Genomic DNA, 20993 nt, shown 5'->3' on the forward strand with positions numbered 1-20993 from the left:
GGCCAGCGCTTTACACGCGCGCAACACTGGCGACGAGGCGGCCGGACCCGCCGCGTGGAACGAACACAGCACCACCTCCTGCTGAGCGCGACGCGGCAGCCCCGCGAACACGCACCTGCCTCACACGGACCTCCCTCGGGCCTGCCGTGCGGCCGCACCGGCTGATCACCCTGTCGGCGTTCTAGCCCTGACACGGCCCGCACCTCGAGGTGAGCACGTGTGCACAAGACACTGCCTGTAGCAAGTAGCGGATGAAGATTCCCGCATACTCCCTCACAGCCCTGCCTTAGGCCTGCATCTTCACGCCACCTCCTCTGCACAGGCCCACGTGCCAGCTTCCGACATTGCCTGAGGCCCCGGCTGTGCTGACCGCTGTCCAGCCTTCGCACGCCCGCTACACCACCCAGAGCCACCCTCCGCAGCAGCGCCATGGGGATGACAACCTCCCACCGCCAAGCCACCCGTTTCACCCGCCGACTGGCGTCCTGCCACCATTCAGCGAGACTGCTGACCCTGCAACGGCCGCACCACGCTGGCAGACATGGATTGGGCGGCTCAACAACTACTTCATCGGCTCCAGGGAGACGGATGGCGCGATGAAGCGTTCGCTCCTTCTTCACTACGCGGGGGAAGAGGTATACCTGCTGTTCAAACACCTCCCTAACACTGGTGGCGCGGACGACTACGAAGCAGCCGTGACGGCCCTCAACACACACTTTGACCCCCAGATGAATCCGGACTTCGAAGGTTTCAAAATGCGTCAGGCGAAGCAAAAAGAAGGGGAGTCGGTGGATGCATTTCATGCACGGCTGAGGGTGCTCGCGGACACTCATCTGGTCGGCGACCGGGCGAAGGAGGAGATCAGAGCGCAGCTCATCTACGGCATCCGAAGTAAGAAGTTGCGGAGCCTCATCCTCCGCCAACCGAACATTCCGATGGCAGACATCCTGGTGCTAGCACGATCCCACGATCTATCCGATGCACGGGCAGAAGAGATGGAACAAGCACTCACGCGAGGTGCGGGGCCAAGTGTGACCGTCAAAACGGAGCGTGCAGACGCAGTGCGGACACACGAGAAGAAGCGCCGGCCAGCAGCTAGACAGTCGCCCCCGACACAGTGCGACTACTGCGGGTACGAAGAACATCAAGGAAAAACCTGCCCAGCGAAAGGGAAGACGTGCACCAACTGTGGCACCCTGAACCATTTCTCCTCCGTCTGCAGGAAGCGCGCCACACGGAAGGATGCTCGAGGGAAGAGGCCCACAAGAGGCATGGTGAGGAAACTATCCCAACTATCCCTCTCCTCACGAACCGACACCGGGCCTAGACACACGCAAGCCCTACAGGGGGACAACTCGGAGTCTGACGACGGAGAGGAGACATACGTGGTCTCGTTCACCAGAGCCTTAAAAAGCACGAGACGTCCTCAACCTCGGTGCGACATCATGGTCGCAGGATCAAAGGTGAACGCCGTGATCGACACGGGGGCATCCGTCACTGTCATGGGAGTGCAGCAATATAATCGCCTCCGACCAAAGCCAGAACTCAAAGCCTCGAAGGCCCGGATCTATGCCTACGGCAGCGATGTTCCTTTGCCCCTCCTAGGGAAAATGACAGTACCGGTGGGAACGGAGGATGCCGAAATCTCCATTGAGGTGCACATCATCAATCAAGAGGTAGACACCCTCCTGAGCGGGCATGCCGTTGAAGACCTAGGGCTCCTGGTGTTCCTCCGGAAAGTTCAAGACACTCAAACGGCCAACCTGCTGGATCAGTTCCCAGAACTATTCACCGGCCTAGGAAACATCAAACGCCCACCGGTCAAGCTCCACATCGACCACTCCGTCACGCCCACAGCCCTGAAACACAGGCGAATTCCGTTCTGTCTACGACCTCTGGTGGAGGAAGAACTCAAGAAACTGGAAGAACAAGGGGTCATAGAGACAGTCACCGGCCCCACTCTGTGGGTGTCCCCGATGGTAATCGCGGAGAAACCTCGTCAACCAGGTAAAATCCGGGTGTGTATCGATATGAGGCTCCCCAACAAAGCCATCAAGAGGGAGAGGCACATCACGCCCACCATGGATGACATCATCGCAGACCTCAACGGCGCCCGGTGGTTCTCCAAATTGGACCTAAACGCAGGCTACCACCAGCTAACATTGGCCAGGGAGAGTAGGTACATCACCACTTTCAGTACACACCTAGGACGATACCGACGACTCAACTTCGGGATATCGTCAGCGGCGGAGATCTTCCAGAACACGATCAGAGACATTTTACAATGCCTGCCCGGAGTCATGAATGTGAGTGACGACATCCTGATTCACTCCACAACCGTAGACGAACACTATCGGCGAGTCAGAGCCACGCTGACACGCCTCAGAGAGTACGGAGTCACACTTCACAAAGACAAGTGCCAGCTGTTTCAGCAGCGGATAGAGTTCTTCGGGTATACGTTTACCAACGACGGCATTCAAGTGGATCCCCGGAAATCCCAAGCCATCAAGGACGCCCCTGCACCTGCATCCGCCGCAGAGGTACGCAGCTTTCTGGGAATGGCCACGTACTGTGGAAGGTTCATTCCGAACCTAGCAACGATTGCTGAGCCACTCCGACAACTCACGAAAAAGGACGCCCCGTGGCAGTGGGGGCCCCAAGAAGACACCGCGTTCCAATCCGTCAAAACAGCGCTCCTCGACCAGGCCACCTTAGTCTATTTCGACCCGGCACGGAAGACGGAGCTGATAGTTGACGCCAGCCCAGTGGGACTTGGGGCAGTCCTCACCCAAGAGCAAGAACCAGGCCGGTGGGCCACGTTGGCCTACGCAAGCAAGGCGCTCACAGCGACCTAACGAAGATATTCCCAGATTGAGCGGGAGGCACTAGCCATAAGATGGGGCTGTCGACACTTCCACCTGTACGTCTGTGGACACCCGTTCACGGTCGTGACGGACCATCAGCCGCTGGTACCCCTGTTCAGAGGGACAGCCCCACACCCCCCGCCACAAATAGAACGGTGGGCCATCGGACTGCAACGGTACCACATGGACATAACGTACCGGCCTGGCGCCAAGAACCCGGCCGACTTCCCGTCCAGACACCCAGGCAACCGCGAACACGTCCCGGCTGGGACAACGGAGGAAGACGACGCCGAAGCACACCTCGATTTCATCGCGGCACTAACATGCCCACAAGTACTGACACTACAAGAGATTCTGCAAGCCGCGGAACAAGACCCCGTGATGACCAAGACCAGGGAAGCCCTACAGCGAGGGTCGTGGACCAACTTCTTACAGTCTGCCAACACGTGGACCCAGGAAGAAAGGGCGGACCTACAGCAGATCTGGCGCGTACGGAACGAGCTCAGCACCACCAGAGACGGGATAGTCCTGAGGGGAGCCAGGATCGTCGTGCCAACAGCGCTGCGCCGCCAGGCCACCCTCCTCGCCCACAAGGGACATCAAGGGACGGAGAAGATGAAGGCCAGAATGCGAGAAAAGGTGTGGTTCCCGGGATTGGACGCCCTGGTGGGTGACATCGTAAGGAGCTGTCCAGCGTGTCAGATGACTAGCGGACCTGAACATCCGGCCCCCATCGCAACTGAAGAGCCAGGAAAGCACCCCTGGGACAAAATCAGTGTTGATTTCGGGACCCTCCCCGATGGGAGAGTAACGCTATAGTGATGGACAATTTCTCCAAGTACCCCCTGGTGGAGGCGCTGCCATCCACCGCCTTCACGTTTCTAGGGCCAGCACTGGAAAAGATATTCCACATGTTCGGGCGCCCGTCGGAACTGAAAAGTGACAATGGGCCGCCGTTTCAAGGCCACGAGTTTAGGGAGTTCCTCGCCCTCCAAGGGATACGACACCGGCGGATCAACCCGCAGTGGCCTCAGGCAAACGGCGAGGTCGAACGCTTTATGAGGACACTAAACAAAATCCTCCGCAGTTCCAGTGCTGAGCGGCTGGACCCTGAGCGAGAAATTCAGCGCTTCCTAGGAGAGTACCGGAGCACACCCCACTGCTCCACCAAGCAAGCCCCCTGGGCCCTCATGCTGAAGGGGACCCGCCGGGATGGTCTTCCCACAGTCCCAGGGTGGGCCCCCCCACCATTTGAGGCGGAACAAGCGCTGCGACAACGATCACGCCGAAACCAGCAAGTGAGCCGGGCCAGAGGGTGTCGGGAGCGTGCCCTTGGGCCGGGGGACAATGTCCTCATCAGGGACCGACGACCTGGGGGAAAGTTCAAGCCACGATACGAGCCGGGAAGTTGGACGGTGGAACGCCGCCGAGGGACAATGGTCACAGCTCGCCGGGGGAACGAATCAGCCACCCGCAACATCTCGTGGTTCAAACGCATCCCCACAGCCACAAGACACCGCCTGGAGTCCGGAGGAGAGGACGAGGAGGACGTTAGGGTCCCCGAGAGAGAACGGTCACCACCACCCGACCAGCCCGAAGGGATGGCAGCCCGGGATGGGCCCAGTTCCGAAGCTGAGGAGGCGGAACGTGATGGCCCATCGACCACCAACACCCGAGCGACGGCCAGGTACGAGCTGCGACGGAACCCTCTACCAAGCAGCCGTCTCAAAGACTTTGCCTGCCAAGTAAGTGACTGAAAAGAGGGACTTCTGGTCCGAGTTTCATCATCTAAGTTGGATAGGGATGTTGCAGTCAGCGCTCTAGCTAGAGCGCGTAGGTCACCCATGGTGTGCGTACGCCACGACGGTGGCGTACGCGGCAGATATAAATAAAGGGGGCGTGCCCCGTTTGGGCACTCGCACCGAGACACTGAAAGTAGTGTGGTCTCAATTCTTTCGCGCGCGTTACTGCCGCTAGGCCAGCGCTTTACACGCGCAACAGGCACGTGGGTTTGTCCGGCCGTCTCAGCTGCATTGCTGGCGCTGGAGAGAGTTGGCACCTGCTCCCTGTCTGCCTGGGAGAGCAGGTTTTGGGTGCTCCGGTCAATACTGGTGCTGCTTTCATGCAGCGCCAGGAATGGCTGCAGTGCAGTCTGGGAGCTTATGCCCAGATGCAGGTAAAGCGAGATGCGGGTGGGAGACGGCGGTGGCGTTAAGATAAGTTTTTTAGTTGTTTACTTTGTATCTTTCTCCCCTGAACCCTCTCTCCTGACCTCCCTCCTCCCTCCTTCGGCCTGCTACACCACTTTGGCAGAGGGCGGGCCGCTACTGCATGCAGGTGTATTTAACATCTTTCTCTTGCTAGTGCCACTCAACCATAGGAAGCTGTCTCAATGCACATCATCTTGTGACCTTTAAGGCGAGACTTCAATAACGTGAGCAAAGGCTTGAAGCAGGATGCACTGCAACAGACATAGACAGTGATGCTTAGCTGCTTTTCAATGTATATAAGACATGCTTGCAAGCCCAAGGACTGCTATGATATGGTAAGGCATAAAAAGGGTCACCTCAAACCTTTGGCTTCCACCTCTTTTTGCTGAATTCCTATTTTTAACTTTAGGACTCTGAGCACTTTACCACTGCTGACCAGTGCTAAATCGCATGTGCTCTCGCCTCTAAGCATGTTATAATTGCTTTACACCTGTTTGGCATATTTAATGTACATGTAAGTCCCTTGTAAAGTGGTAACTATATACCCATGGCCTGTAAATTAAATGCTACTAGTGGCTCTGAAGCACTGTTTGTGCCTCTCGTACAGGTAGCCTTTGAAACCTGTCTCATGCTTGCCACTGCAGAGCCTGTGTGATCAGGTGACTGGCAGAATGGAGGGAGGAGAGAACGCTTAAGTTGGATCTTGCTAAGCTGGAGAAAGAGCAGGCTCTGGTTGAGAGGAGGTTAGCTCTTGACGAGAAGAAACTGTCCCATGAGTTAAGCCTCAGAGAGCTGGACATAAAACCCCTGGAAGTGGGATCCAGCAGTAATGGTGGCAGCATACCTGCAGTGTCTACTGCCTAAGGAAGAGTTCATATACCCAAGTATTTGGTGCCCGGGTATGTGGTGGGGGGCGACATAGACAAGTTGTATTCAGCCTATGAAGTGGCTCTAGGATTGCACAAGGTCCCAGAGATGTCCTGGTGTGGCAGGCTTTGGATATACATGACCACAGTCAGGAGAGACACACTTCTCACACGATAGGTGGGGGACTGACCAGGCATACTACACTTCAAACCTCGGAACTGAGAACAGCACCCCCTTTGCTCAGTTCAGGAAAAAGCTTAAAACCTGGCTATTTTCCCAAGCATATCAGTAAGGTGATTGCCCGTTCAACACTGCGCCCCTTCCACCCTCAGCGCCATGAAACCGCTTGGTGTACGTGCGCTTAAAAAATCCCTTCAACATAACATAACTTCAATAAAGGCCATCTTGATCAGTAAGTTTGGGCTGACCCCTGAAAGTATAGGCAATGGTCCAGGGTCAGCCACAAGATCTCATCACAGATATGAGTGGATTTCTTAGATTGTACTAGCAAGGCTGTGAAGGTCTGGATGAGGGGCAGCAATGTGATGATTATTCAGGGCTGTACAACTTATTTTTAAAGGAGCACATGTTTGATAGTTGTTTTAATGAGCTGCGCCAACACTTGGAAGCTTGCTGAGGAGTAGAGCATCTAGGTCAGCACAATTGTGTCCAGAAAGGTGCCCTGGAGTGACCCCAAGAAGGATGGGTGATTCAAGTTCCGCCCAACAGAGTGAGGCGGAGGTCACGAAATACCCAGAGAGGTCTCAGGGAAAGGAGTAAAGAAAGGGTTCCCATGTCCCTTGTGAGAAGAACGAGCAAGGTTCTGGTGGGCAGTAGCCCAGGGCACCCCAATTCTAACTTGCTGCTTTGAGTGTTCCCAACTAGGACACAAGCAGGGGGACTCGGTCTATCAAAGGAAAGCACCCACTGGTGGGAGGTTTACACTAAGGGTGGGCGGAATTTGCGGAAGTGCCTTTCGCAAAATATCGCGAAATGGCAAAAAATCTCCGCGATCACGCAAAATTTTGCGTGATCGCGGAGATTTTGTGCTGATTAATGCATTACTGAATTTGACCTTCAACTCGGGCACCTGCTTTAATTATATCTGTAAGACTTACAGATATAAATAAAGCAGGTGCCCGAGTTGAAGGTCAAATTCAGTATAAGTGCTTCCTGTTGAGGTTTAATTTTTGTGACAGGAGCATCGTGCCAGAATGAATCCTGCCCATCATATTTATCCAAGAAGATGCCACCGTTTTGTGCAATACCTCTACTCAACTGGAGTACTTTCTACTGGCTAATCAGTAAGTGCTACCTCGTTGGGTAAATGTATAGTGCTTTTCCTACACTACAGCTGTGTAAAGGGCCAGAAGAGATGTCTCCAGCGACCATGTGTGTCTGTAACTTTGCCACCGTGCCGATGGACGCCGGGGTCCCTCGAGTGAGCTGTCCATTATAGTGGGGAAAGGGCGGGAAGACGTTGCACACTGCCAGTGTGTGGGGCGGGGCTTCTATGCAGTTCACATGCCTCTTGTTTATAAAGGGTCAGAGACTGACCAGAGCAGCAGATGAGGAGACAGAACCTCCTGGTGTCAGGAACTACACGGGGATTGCGCTTGAGAAACCCATGGATGCACAGACCTCCATCAATGATTACAGCAAATTGCTGACGGTAGATATGGGGAGAAAGCACACCTGTCTAGCCTCCACCGTGCTCACGAATCTTTTGTGCTGATCAATGCGTTACTGAAAGTGACCTTCAACTCGGGCACCTGCTTTAAATCTGTTTGTGCTCCTGATAGGAGAGGTAGTCCCTTAAAGTTATATACAGGCTGTGGATGACACTGGTATTTTGACTAAGGGTGGGCGACAATTTCCGTTCCCTCACAGATTGCGGAAGTTTCGACATTTTCGCGTTCTGCGCGGAACGTGAAAATGTCGAAATTTCGCAATTTCCCGCGAGCGGAACGGAAATTGTTGCCAACCCTTACTTTACACGGTTGGCCAATGTGCCCTTAGGGTAAAGTAGTCCCCAGGGGCAGGTCATGGACCATGCCATGATCTCCATCAGCTGGGAAATAGACTCAGAAGGTGAGTTGGTGATCCCTGACGGTGGGGGTCATCACTTCCACTAGGTGGGACTGAATGGGGTCCCAATAACTACTCTGAAGGGTACTGGGGCTAGCCGGACCATGGTTGTGGAAGAGCTAGTCTCTCCAAAGAAGTACACGGGCCAGATATTTAGGGCGACTCTGGCCCATGGGCAGGATGGTTTCCACCCTATGGCCCTGGTCTCCCCAGTGTCCGGTTGGAAGGTGACCCAGAGAAGGATCAAAGTCAGTCTTCAGATGCCCATTGGCTACATTCTGGTGATCGAGTTGCCCCTAATATTAGGAGAACAAGGAGGAGCCGCTGCTACAGGTGCCCTGGCAGTTCCGTTTTCTGGGGTACCACTCCCAAATGGAGGGTACACAACCTCAGATGGAGGGGGAGGAAGGACTAACCCCTGACTCAAGTTTACTTCAAGGATACCGATCCTAGGTTGAAGGATCAGTTGCAGTATACCACCTCTGAAATGGTGGGAGATTTAGTAGAAAAAGGATACAATACATCTGGGTCTATTGCCCCCCGCTCTAAGAGAGAAACCACAGAGGACATAAGCCCCTGGATGGCCTGGGATGTGGCTCTTGACACTGACAGTTGTCAGTGGCCTCTGCTGGTTGCTGTCCTTGTAGACAGAGTTTTCCTTGGGTTGGGAACAGAAGTTATACCCAAGGAGTGGCATGGGTCACTTCACGTTGTTGGTCATGCTGGTACTGTCTACCTACTGGAATGCATCTGTGAGCAAGTTAAAGTTATATTCTGCACAGATGGGTTCCACAGATAAAGATAAGGATTCTCCATGGGTTAGCTCAGTGGCCACAGACAGTATTGGCAGAGGGACTGAAATAGGTTGAGAGAGGCATTGAATTGGCAAGTACCCTACATTAGTGAACCATTTTCCAAGTGCTATCACCCTAAGCAGGGACGTCCATCAAGCTACCCTGGCTTTAGGCTAGAAGGGGGTTGTGTTGGAAAATGGCCCTCTCTGCAGGGTCACCCCAAACCTTTTGTCTTCCTCCTACTCATTTTGCTGAATTCTTTGGGTTGGTTTAGGAGTCTGAGCACTTTACCGCGGTTGATCAGTGCTAATCTGTATAAACTCTCTCCTCTAAAAAATGTATAATTGGTTTACACCTGCTTGGCATATTTAATTTGCTTGTAAGTCTCTTGTACAATGGTATACTGTATACCCAGGGCATACAATTAAATGCTACTAGAGGGCCTGCAGCACTGATTGTGCCTCCCACACAAGTAGCCTTCAAGTATGTCTCAAGCCTGCAACTGCAGATCCTGTGTGTTCAGTTTCACTTCGACTTGGCATTTAAAACCCTTTGATAAACCTCATTATATTACACATATGTCACCCCTAAGGTAGGCACTAGGTAGCCAATAGGGCAGGGTGCTGTATATGGTAGGTAGGTCATAGGACATGTGCTTTTAGGTTCTGCATGTCCTGTTAGTGACAAACACCCAAATTCATGTTTTGCTACTGTGAGGCCTACTCCTCTCATAGGGTAACATTGGGAATTCCTTAATACATTCTTAAGCTGTAATTCCTGCTTAGAAAGGAGTAGCTGTGTCATGTTTTACATCTTTAGAATTGTAATGATAAATCTTCTCTACTGGTAATATTGAATGTGACATTACTATTTCAGAAATGCCACTTTTAGAAAGTGTAATCTCACAAAACACGGGCACTTCACTCACGCACCCTCCAGTCACACTGCTGAATGGGGAGTAATCCCTCGACGTGAACCACTTCATCCTGAGTTAACCATATTTGACTCAGTATTCCAAAATTATTTTTACTACACTTTATTGTCCAATCTTCTTATATTATCACCAAGGAGACAGGATGATTGTGCCTGAATATTTTATTCACCAGTTTCAAATGACTACTGCTGCCCATCCAGGCTTTCAAAAGTAGAATGTGAGGTCAACCATATTAGCGAGTGGGCTCAACTTAATGTTCAGCTCAGACTTGCTATGTAACATAAAAAACAGCTCAACTTAATGTTCGGTACGGACTTGCTATGTAACATGAATTACTTTATCACCCACTGCCTCCACCCTCATTCACTCTCATTATTGCCCTCTACACAGCCCTCAAGTGCTCAAAACATTAAGAGGCCTTTCCCACTACTTATTGTATCCCTCCAAACCAAAATACAGAAAATATATAAAATAATACAACAACTAACCAAAAGAAACTCATGTCAACCCCCTGTTTACTGACTACCTTTCTACCCATACGCTAAAAAAAACCATCCCCTCCCTATTTATCCGCTAAATATCCCATAGTATCAACCCTTCCACACATTACCTTTTCAGAGCCTCAATCGGCGGTCTTACACACCGTCTGCACTTCTCTCAATATTTTTAGCTCTCTCCCCGATTTTTTTAAACCATTATCAAAAGAAGTGACCTCCCTCAAGTCTCCCGTATCTCAATTGTAATTAACTGATTCAAAGTGACCCTGTGACCTATTCGTCCTATAACAGTGCCTGTATACGAGATAAATGCTAATAAAACTCTTAATCTTACAATGCACTCCCCTCCAAAACCAAACTAAACACAAAACATTCACATTCCTCACCCCAATCCCTGCACTTGTGTCAATAACTTGAGAATAAAACCGAGATAATATCTACGAAAATCATGCCTATTCAAAATCACCAATTGCGTGTGCATGCTTTGAGTACAGAAATACTGTGTGCTGGAAAATTCAACATGTAAAAAGAAACCAACTCGAACATTTCAAAATACAGCTGCCAATCTGAAAAAAGTTTGTTCGACTTTAAAGTCCACTCCAAATGTTCCATTTCTTCTGCCTCCATGGTAATAAACGCTCTGCCTGATAATCAATAAATGTCCAACTTCAAACTCCATGGGGTGCAAACTCGTATAGGGATGATATGTTGCGAAGCAAATAACAAGTCAGATGTGAGAATGCACTCCTTTCCTTATCCTTTTTCAAAATTGAAAAAGGCTAAGGGAAGGAGTGCAATCTCACACCTGACTTGTTATTTACTTTTAGAAAGTGGATATTGCTCCTAACTTGCTGCTCTGTGTGCCTGCAGCCTGTCTCCAATACACATCTGTGGTGGGTGACAGCTACACTTTGTGCATTCCCACTAGACAGCAACAGACACAGGAAGGTTAGGTGTGTCTGAGCACCCCTCTGTATTCTCATGGCCCTACTTTGGCAGGATAGAAGGGAGAAGCTGCCACTTCCACCTGGATACGTAGTATCCTGTCCCCACACAAAGGGTTGATTACCCCTCTACTGATAGTCTGGAGCCAGGGCTAGGAAGAAAGGACAGCTTTGCACTTCAAAGACCCTTCTTTGAAGTCACCCCATTTCAAAAGCACAACTGGGTATAAGTACTGGGTCTCTGACCCCTCCAAACCAGATACCACTGAACCTGTGAAGAACTCTACTCTGCCAGAAGGGAGGACTGCTGTTCTGTTACACGGAATACCACTCTGCTGGAATGCTGCTACTAAGGACCTGCTTTTCTTCTCTACTGTGCTGCCCTGCTCCCTGCTACACTCTGCCTTGCTGAGGAAAGTACTGGACCAATCCCACTTGAACCAAGAGTGACTGTAGCTTGCCTCCGGTTCAGAAATCTCAGGGACATCAACAACTTCCTGCAACCATGCAACAGCACATTGACTCTGCCATTTGCGAGTCCCCAACGTGCCGATACAGTCTTGGGTCCTTGGACATGAGTTTCCTGTGCTGCTCCAGCCAAACTCGATGCATCGTCTCCATTGTACCGATCAGAACCAGCACATCTTCGCCAACGCTTTTCCTGCTTGAGAACATTGCTTTGATGAATGCACGGCTCAATGACGTCAGACTGCACTGCTTGATGATGAGGCATTTGTTGCATTGCAGAGGGGTTCGCTGACGAAGCTTTGCTGACTGCTTGGCTTAGAACCGACGTATTGCCTACATCCAAGGGATCAACAACAACGCATAGTCTCCTTTGCTCCTTGCATCGGGTCTTCGATGTTGATGCAGCCTCCATCCAAGGTACTTTTTTAGCTGTCCTAGGTTGGTCCCTGTATCCGACCCACACTCCATCCAGGTTGGCCTGAGCTTTGGATTTGCCTCGGTCAAGCGCAACTAGATATACAAAGTTGGTACTTTAAGACTCTAAGGATTATATTTGTAAATATTCTTTGTCATTTTGGCCTTGATTTACTCATAAAATTATTGTCTACTTTTCTAACCCCGTGTGGAGTGTTTTTGTGGTGTTTCAATGGTGTTACTGTGTGTGTGTGTGTGTGTGTGTGTGTGTGCGTTTGCGTGTGTGTGTGTGTGTCTGTGTGTTAGTGTGTGTGTGTGTTGTCACGCACTCATGTGAGTGTGTATGAGAGACAGAGCTAGAGACGTCACGTTTTCCAATGGACAAGGAAGGGTTTTGTTGAAGTGCACATGTCTGCGTAGTCAATCTTGTCAGCTTCAGTTTGTGTCAGTGTGGTTTTGCATTGCTTTCTCTTGGTCAGTATTATCTGTTCACATACATCCAGAGACGTAGGTAGCTTCAGGGGGGGGGGGTCATTCGCTGGGTTACAGCCCCCTGTTAAATCTAATTTCTGATAAATAGTTGGGTACAGGAGCTTTCAGTTGGGTGTGTAGAGGAGTATGTTGAATTTCACCAGGAATGTGTGCATACATACAGACAAAAACGCCCACACACTCCCTCCCTCTGTTTTGAAAATTCTCAAAGTATTGGTTATTTTTCAAAATATTGTGTTGTCTCTCTTAGTACTCCTACCAATCCGCATTCCTCTCCCCTTCCACCGTCCTGTAGGCCCCTCTCATGCACCCTCCTTGTCGTATAATACAATACATACCAGCCTGACTGTCGGAAAATGTAAATCTCACCCCCCCAATCTTACTGACCAACCTATGCCTCTGTGCACATCTGATTGTTAGTGATATTTCAGTGTGATGTCGGTTTGTGTGTAGTGGTCATGTGGACCTGTTTCCCGGCATTTATGAATGGTATATCCCTGTGCCTATTCATATATTACACAGTGTCTCGGACCCTGAGTGTCCGCATGACCTCTCCAAGTAACTCTTTCCATGTTTGTGTATCTTTCTACAAGTATGTGTTTTAAGGTCTGAGTGAGTGCCTGGGGCCGGGTGTTGTGTCTTTCCATCTTTGCTGGTGTGCATATGCAGCTGTTACTAAAGAGGGCTCGTGCTATGCACTCGAGGAGGAATATAGGGGGTTGTTTTATTACGAAACACAGATACACCCAGATTGTTCCAGTTGGCTTTCCCATTATTGTGACTGGGAACATGTCCCATTGTGGTACTAAACTGAGATAAACATTAATTGAATCCATGTATGTTTTCAAAAAGAGCTGTTTTTGATTCTTTTATCTTTGCAAAAAGGTACAGTAACTGATGCTGGTGGGTGGAAGCTTCTTTACGCAGTGGGCTGAAAGATGCGACTCGATCAACATACGTTCGGATGTGGAGCAGGGGACCTGAGGACCTGGGGGCACATAAGATGTATGATGATGCAGTCTTGACAGAGATTGGTTGCAGGGACACCCACTCTAATATGTGACCGAGTGGACAATATTTCTGCACCTAAGGTTATCAGATGACTTCATGTCAATTACGCTATTAATTCAGTTTTATACAGGGTCGGCCAAGTCAGTCATTGCTATAGCAATTTACAATAGGTAAAGAAACCATAAAACCATTTTATAAGTGAAATTTAAGTCTCTACAATTTCCTATGTTTATTTACATTGTGAAACTGGTCTTTATAAATGTTTTGAGGCAGATGGTCATTAGTATTTCTTATCTTTCATCGTAAGGGTTTCGCCAGACTTAGGTACATCGGTTTCAGTGAGGTCATGGTGCTGCTCCTGGTTAACCTTACCAGATATAAGATACATGTTTCTTGAGCATACGGTTAAGCATAACAAAGATTAAACAAAAGCATTTATTACTTATGTGATAGATAACTATGGATTTTTTCCAATCATACACAGAATGCGTAATGCGCAGTCATACGTTCTTTAGGACCTTGTTCCATGTTTTATGTGCTGCCCAAAGAAGGACTGGTCAATAGTTTCTGTTTGGCACACGTTGGGATTTGTAGCACCCGCCCTTTGTTGCTGCTCAAATTTCAGTTTTCTTCTAGGATTTCTAATTTCTGTGCAGGGTAGGACTAGGTTTTACAATGTAGCACTTGGTAAATTGAACTGTTGTTTGGAGTGTGCACCCCTTCTTCTTTGGCAACAGTGCAGAAACCTCAGGGCCTGATTATGATCTTGGCAGATGGGATACTCCGTCGCAAATGTGATGGATATCACTTTCCCTGTATTACAAGTTCCATAGGATATTATGGAATTGTAATTTGTCTGACGGGATATCAGTCACGTTTGTGACTGACTATCTCTGTTCGCCAAGATTGTAATCAGGCTCTTAGTAATGCCAAGAGTTTGTCTGTCTAGCATTTAGAGTGAATCCCATAGCTGGGAATGGGGCTACTTTGAGAGGAGTGAGACTATATTAAGAAAGACCTGTGTATAGAACTGTTCCAGAGTTTAGTCTTGAGAGAATTATATTATACTACTGAATATCAAGGCTAAGAACATTGAGATACAAGAATATCGTGGACAAAATATAGAAGACTGAAACATCGAAAGGTAAGAGAATGCTGTGCAAGTATAAATTTACTATTGCTAACTCCACATCTACGTACATTGAAGATATGTATATTGTTCAAGGTACATATATGTGGAGTTACGTATAGAAAATCTGAACATACTTACCTTTGTATATTTTGCATTCAAGATTTTGTCCTCGATATTTGTATGCTTTACCAATGCTTGTGGTGCAATTTTGCAAGCGCTGGCAAAGCCAACTGTGGCAGGAGGCCATCTGGATATGTTATTTTTTCTTACTTTCAAGATGACTACCACAATAGGCAACATGGCAGCCAATTTGTAACAGAATAACATAACTGCTTTTTATACTAATTGTTAAACCATTCCATGATGGTTTCATATTTATTCTAGGTGCAATGTGAAAGTCATCCTATATGTTTACAAAATAGCATTTCAAGATGAGAGAGACGATGTGGCCTAATGATCAGAGGTTCCAACACTGGAACTTGGTAAGGTGGTTCGAGTTAAACATCCTGTGATTCTGGGGAAATCAATTGATCTCCCTATGTCTTAAAAAAAAAAATCAGATGTTGTGTAATGCAATCTGGTGCTCATGTAAAATAATCTTTTGCCCTGGGACCAACTTTGCGTTACATAAAACTACCAAAGAAAATGACCTCCTACTGCTATAAGCTTTGCCAACGCTAGCACCACTCTTCTACTAGCCTTTGAAAATACAGTTGTCGCAGCAAACAGTAAATGATAAACCAATGCCCATTGACTTTGCCAATGCTTGTTTGAAGTGTTAGTCAGTTCCTACTTTACAGTTCCCAGCTTTTTCATTGCCAATGGAAAAGATGCCCTGCACAAATGCATTTGCAATCTGCTGTTAACCACTGTACCTGGGAAGCCCTTGGCTACTAATTCACAATTCATTTTGTTAGAGGCAGAACTATCTGTGGCTCAATTCCAGAACAGTTGATAGAGCGTCATAAGATTCTGAAATTTGTAGGGGTGCATCATATTCACCGTTAGCCAGCACCCGCATATTAATCAATGTATGTTTAGAAGTGTCATAGAAATGTATTGATGTAATCGTTTAACTTAGAGGTGATTAGAAATGTAGTAATGTTTTTGTGAGAATTAACGTTGCAAGTTATTGTGAATGTATTAAATAAAACGAATAATCATTAGTTTTCGTACAATGCAATGTATTGGTCTAAATGTGTGCCATGTTAAAGTTCTACGTGTAGGTTGCTTATTCACGTATATGAAAATAACGAACGAATGCTTAGAGTGTGGTTTAATAGTGTGTTTAATTTTGTAAAGGCCTGATCACATATATGCCCAAGAGAAGGCCTGTTCATTCCTTATGTTAGCTAATGTTGTAGGCCGAAAATGATTCCCTTGGAAAAGGCTTTGGGTTTCAGGGAAATGTAAAATCTCAAGACGTGAGGTGATTCTTTTCGTTCCCATGTTTCTGTTGCAGGTGCAAGGACATTTAGCTCGATAGTAAGAATAGATCTTTGTTTTAGGAGTTAGGATGCTGTGAGAAGCCAACAGGGGAGTGCATTGGAATGTGAGATAGTTACTTTTGCTATGCAAGGTGCCTGGGACCCAAGGTCAAGCTAACGGACGTTGGACGACAGACAACTTCGATGGAAAACTACCGAAAGAAGACCTGGCCGAAGAGGTGTGCCGAGGGCGTGTTCTACGATATAGGGGTTTTGTATTAGGGACAGTGCCCCGTGGGTTGGGCAGATGAGACTTGGGTGGGAAGCTAGAAGGAGCATCTTAGAACGAGCTCTGACTAAGTGAATGTACTTCTTAAGGGAGTCTTCCCTTCTGACACCTTTTCCTTGATTCTCTTGCGTGGGATGGGAATGCTAAGTAGGGATGTCACCTTAGAGTTAGTGTAGGGACAGATTAACGTTTTTCCTTCCTTGACTAATGATTCCCAATATAGATATTGGTCTAACAATCACCTTTTTGATGATTTTGGAGTCGGTGATTCTCTTTGTTCTAAGCCGTATGAGAATTTTGCGTAGGCTCGCTTTTGTATTAGTGCCCATTTACCTTCTGCACCTTGTATTGAGGTGCCTGTATGTTCAGTTATTTTTGGTTGTAATTAAATCTTACAAATTTTAGATTCGAAGTCAGTGGTCCTTTCCAAATGAAATCTAATTGTGGTCGATATATTTTGATAATTGTGTTCATCCCCTCTACGCTAGTTGGCAGATCCTGGCGACTTGTGAGGATTCTTGGAGATAACCAGGTAGGCAAGAATCCGGCCCTATCACAGTCCACATGAATTTATGTTGGTTTGCATTCCACCATAATCCCAAAATTAGTGCACGACCTTTTCATTTGAGTTTTTTATTGAAATTAATATTCTTGCAGCTAAAAATAGTTTTATCTTCTTTCCCAATGGGGCACTTAAAGACGCCACCATCGCAGATACAGGAAGCATTCCTGGTAACATCACCAATGCTCTAGGTTTTTATGAGACAAAGGAAGACAATCCAGTAACGGAATCTGCCACCAGTTTCCTCATTGCAGCTGGTTTAATTTTGTTTATCAGCTTCTTTGGGATTATTGGAAACAGTTTGGTCTTCTGGTATCTATGATTAAAAATCAAAAGGACCAAGTACACCATATACATCATCAACCTTGCTGTCACTGACTTAATCTAGCTCATCTTCATCTCAATCCTTCTTCTTTTAAAGCAAAAACCAGCAGCGCACCCAGTGGCATTAGTGTTTGCACTGGAGATCATACTCGACCTTGAAAACTACACTGTTATGTTTCTACTGACTGCCATTAGTGTAGAGAGATGTTTGGCCATCTATCACCCAATGTGGTATCATTACAAAACACCAAGCTTCCAGTCCTTGCTTTTGTGTATCATATGCTGGGGTCTTTTATTTCTTGTGACACTGGTGGATAGCATAGGTTGTCCCCCAGAGCTATTTGGTACAACGGGGGTGGTGTACCACAGTCCACACATTTTTATCAGTATTGGTTTTCTTGCTGATTATACCAACTATGGTTATATCCAGCCTGATTATGCTAATCATGGTTAAAAAAAAACTCAAAGCAAGGCCATCCATCAAAACTTGTCATTGTCATTGTGGCAACTGTCATTGTCTTTCTCACTTAAGTAGCACCTGTGAGATTGGTGTGGTTGCTACTTTACCTGCAGGTCCTTCCATCAGCTTTCTCTGCAGCTTCTCTCTTTTTTGCAGTTTATATGTGTATCTCAATCAATATCAGTGTCAACCCCTTCATCTACTTTGTGGTGGGAAGGCAGAAAATGCAAGGAGTCCATAACTTAAAGAAGAAAGCTCTGAAGAAGGTCTTTGGAGAAGAGGAAGACAAAGAGGAAGGAGAAAAAGGAGTGATAAAACACAATGAAGAGGGATACACCACAGAGTGCAACATCAGTTAGTCTGGACATTCCATTATTTCCTAATGACTGATGAGTGGAAATGCACATTTTAAGTACCAGACAAGACTTTCTGTGATCTTCCTGCTAAACCGATACATCGATTTTGTGTATCTTCATCAGCTTATCGTAAGGCCCATCTTCTAAATAGGGGAGGCTGAAATTTTCATTGGTTCTTAGGCAAAAACCATTTGGTATAAGTGATACTGTGTGCCTCAAACAGACTTGCCCCTTTTTCCACAAAACTGCCATCTTGGCACAGACATAAGATATATGCACCGCAGAGGTGGAAGGCAGATTAGGTAAGGTAGGTTAGGTATGATATATATGGTAAGTTGGGTCTGGTAGGTACTGTAGCTTAGGTATGGTAGGTACTGTGTGCATGAGAGTTAGCAGGAGAGGAGGTGCAAAAGCTTTATTGTCACCAATAAAACCTTACCCTTGCCTGGTAAAACACTAACATATCAGAATGCAAAGAAAATACAACTCCTGCATATAGCGGTCAAAACTAATAGTTGCTCTATTTGCATCAAGGACTAGGATCTCTCCTGAGCAGACTTGAGAAGGCAGCTGTCGAAAAAGATCTAGAGACTTGACTTGGTGAGACAGATATAAATTTTGTTCTGAGAAGAACAAAAATCACTCAGTCCAGGAGATCACTTCAATTTCCGTGTTTAGTTGTACGTTTCTTTGTCTAGTGCAAATGTGTATTTATAACAGAGCCCCTCCATTTGTGTAAAATAAAATATCAAACAACAGCACTCCATGAACCCTTTGTTCATCTAAAAAAAGCCTGTTCTTTCCAGCTTGTGGCTTGTTGGCCAGATAAGTTGGCATGTATTTTGCATCTAGGAGGCCTAGGTTTTAGAACACCATGTTATACATAATTCAGCTAAAGTGTCCCATAAAGGTTTATATCTTTTGCCAACCCCTACTACTTTTCTAGTCATAATTTATCTTCCAGAAACTCACATCCATTGCATAGTGTGTTGAAATGGGTATTAACTCATACGTTCACTTACTCCTAAATAGTAAACATAACAGACTGTTGGAAGGTCTTGAATAAGTAAATATGACGCTGCTAGAAGACAGAACCTGAGAAACAGTCTTCTTCCAATGCTCTGGTCACTCAAGATGTTGTAGGCCTAACTTGCCCCTTTTTTCACAAAACTGCCATCTGGGCACAGACATAAGATATATGCACCGCAGAGGTGGAAGTCAGATTAGGTAAGGTAGGTTAGCTATGATATCTTTAGTAAGTTAGGTCTGGTAGGTGCTGTAGGTTGGGTATAGTATGTAGGAATGCTAGATATATGTGGTTGGTAAGTATTGCAGGTAGTGTAGGTTATGTAGTATAGTGGTTAAGCTATTGTCGGCATGGTAGATAGGTTGAAAGGTATGCCAAGCAAGGTATGGTAGGAACATAGATATGGTAGGTAATATAACGTAGTTTAGGTAGGATTTCTCCACAAAGGCCAGGTGCTCTGGACAGGGCTTAGCTATAGTGCATTTGCCCATATTCAGGTTCAGGTTTAAGCACCATACCCAGCCCCTGTCGGAAGCTAAATTGAAAGAGACACAGGATGGCATTAGAATTTGCTCACAACTTCAAACAATTGAATATTACCCGCCCAATTGCTTTATTCGTAATATCAATGAGGGAGATCGGGCGATAACATTTCTGAGGCGTATGATCCCCATTATTGAAAATATGAACTATTGCAGACAGGGACCAGGAAGTAAGGATCCTAATGCTTAAGAAATTATTCAACACATTCAATATCAAGGGCTCCCAAATATCCATGTTGAACCTAATTAGATCCATGGGGATCCAATCCAGCCCCGGGGCTTTTCCATTGGAACTTTGCCTTACAGCTGTTATAGCCTTCTGCAAAGTGATGGACAAAGCTAGTGAATGGGATAACTGTCCCCTCAACTCTTCCCTCAAGCACCCATCTTCCACCAAATGATACATTACCGTGAAGTGCGTGACCCAGGCTGTGATGGGAACACTGCAATTCGAAAAGAGATTAGGTGGAGATTCCCTTTGTTCAAGCTTATTCACAGTGTCCCAAAAAATCTTATTGTTCTTGGAGAGAGACACCTTTTTCCAAGAGCTCACAGTCCCTCCTACACAATTCTTTCTTTCTGGAAGTCAGAGTGTTTTTATAAATCTTATGGACCTCACGCACCACAACGGGGTGTTTTGGGGTGTTCGAAAAGGCTTTTCCTGGTTTATGATTGGCTGCAGAATATTGGTTATCGAACTAACGCAGGTTCACCTGCCTACTTGTAATAGGCTGCAGAAGTAGTTGCCTGATACTCAGAATAAGGGAATCAAATTGAGCTAACGTTTCATCCCCCCCGCACATCAGATTAACAATTTATGAAAATCAGAAGGTGGGACTTTAACAACGTGGCAAAGGTAACCCCAGGTCTTTCAAATTTCATTTTTAAGCCCTGGCAAATGACCTACTGCATATAAGGAGTTATGATGACCCCATTCAGTCGCTAATATGGCACCATGTGAAAACCATGAAGAAAAATGTCTAGTCACAAATATATAATTGATGATCAAGACCCTACCATGCCCTCTATAAGAGGCCAACGTTACCCAGTCTATATTAACCAATTCAACATGGCCAACGGAATCGTGCTCAGCTATATACCTGCTTAACTCCTCTCCCCCCTACTATCAGATTTCTTCCAGGGGAGGACAAAACTATCCGTGCCCTGTGCCTTAAAATGAATCCCTAACTTGGTGTGAAAGTTCCCACAAAGAAGATAATTAGGTTGTGACATGCACTTAGCTCCTAAGGGTCTCAGAGTCGCATGTAAAGCAAACAAATGCTCATGATGA

At 47.0% G+C, this 20993-nt stretch overlaps 1 pseudogene; it reads left to right on the forward strand.

Moving 5' to 3' along the window:
* Positions 1–7986: 7986 nt before the first annotated feature.
* Positions 7987–18136, forward strand: LOC146854008 (mas-related G protein-coupled receptor member H-like; annotated as a pseudogene).
* Positions 18137–20993: the final 2857 nt, after the last annotated feature.

The sequence above is a fragment of the Triturus cristatus genome, chromosome 4_1 (assembly GCF_964204655.1).
Source record: "Triturus cristatus chromosome 4_1, aTriCri1.1, whole genome shotgun sequence".
Classification (NCBI taxonomy): domain Eukaryota; kingdom Metazoa; phylum Chordata; class Amphibia; order Caudata; family Salamandridae; genus Triturus; species Triturus cristatus.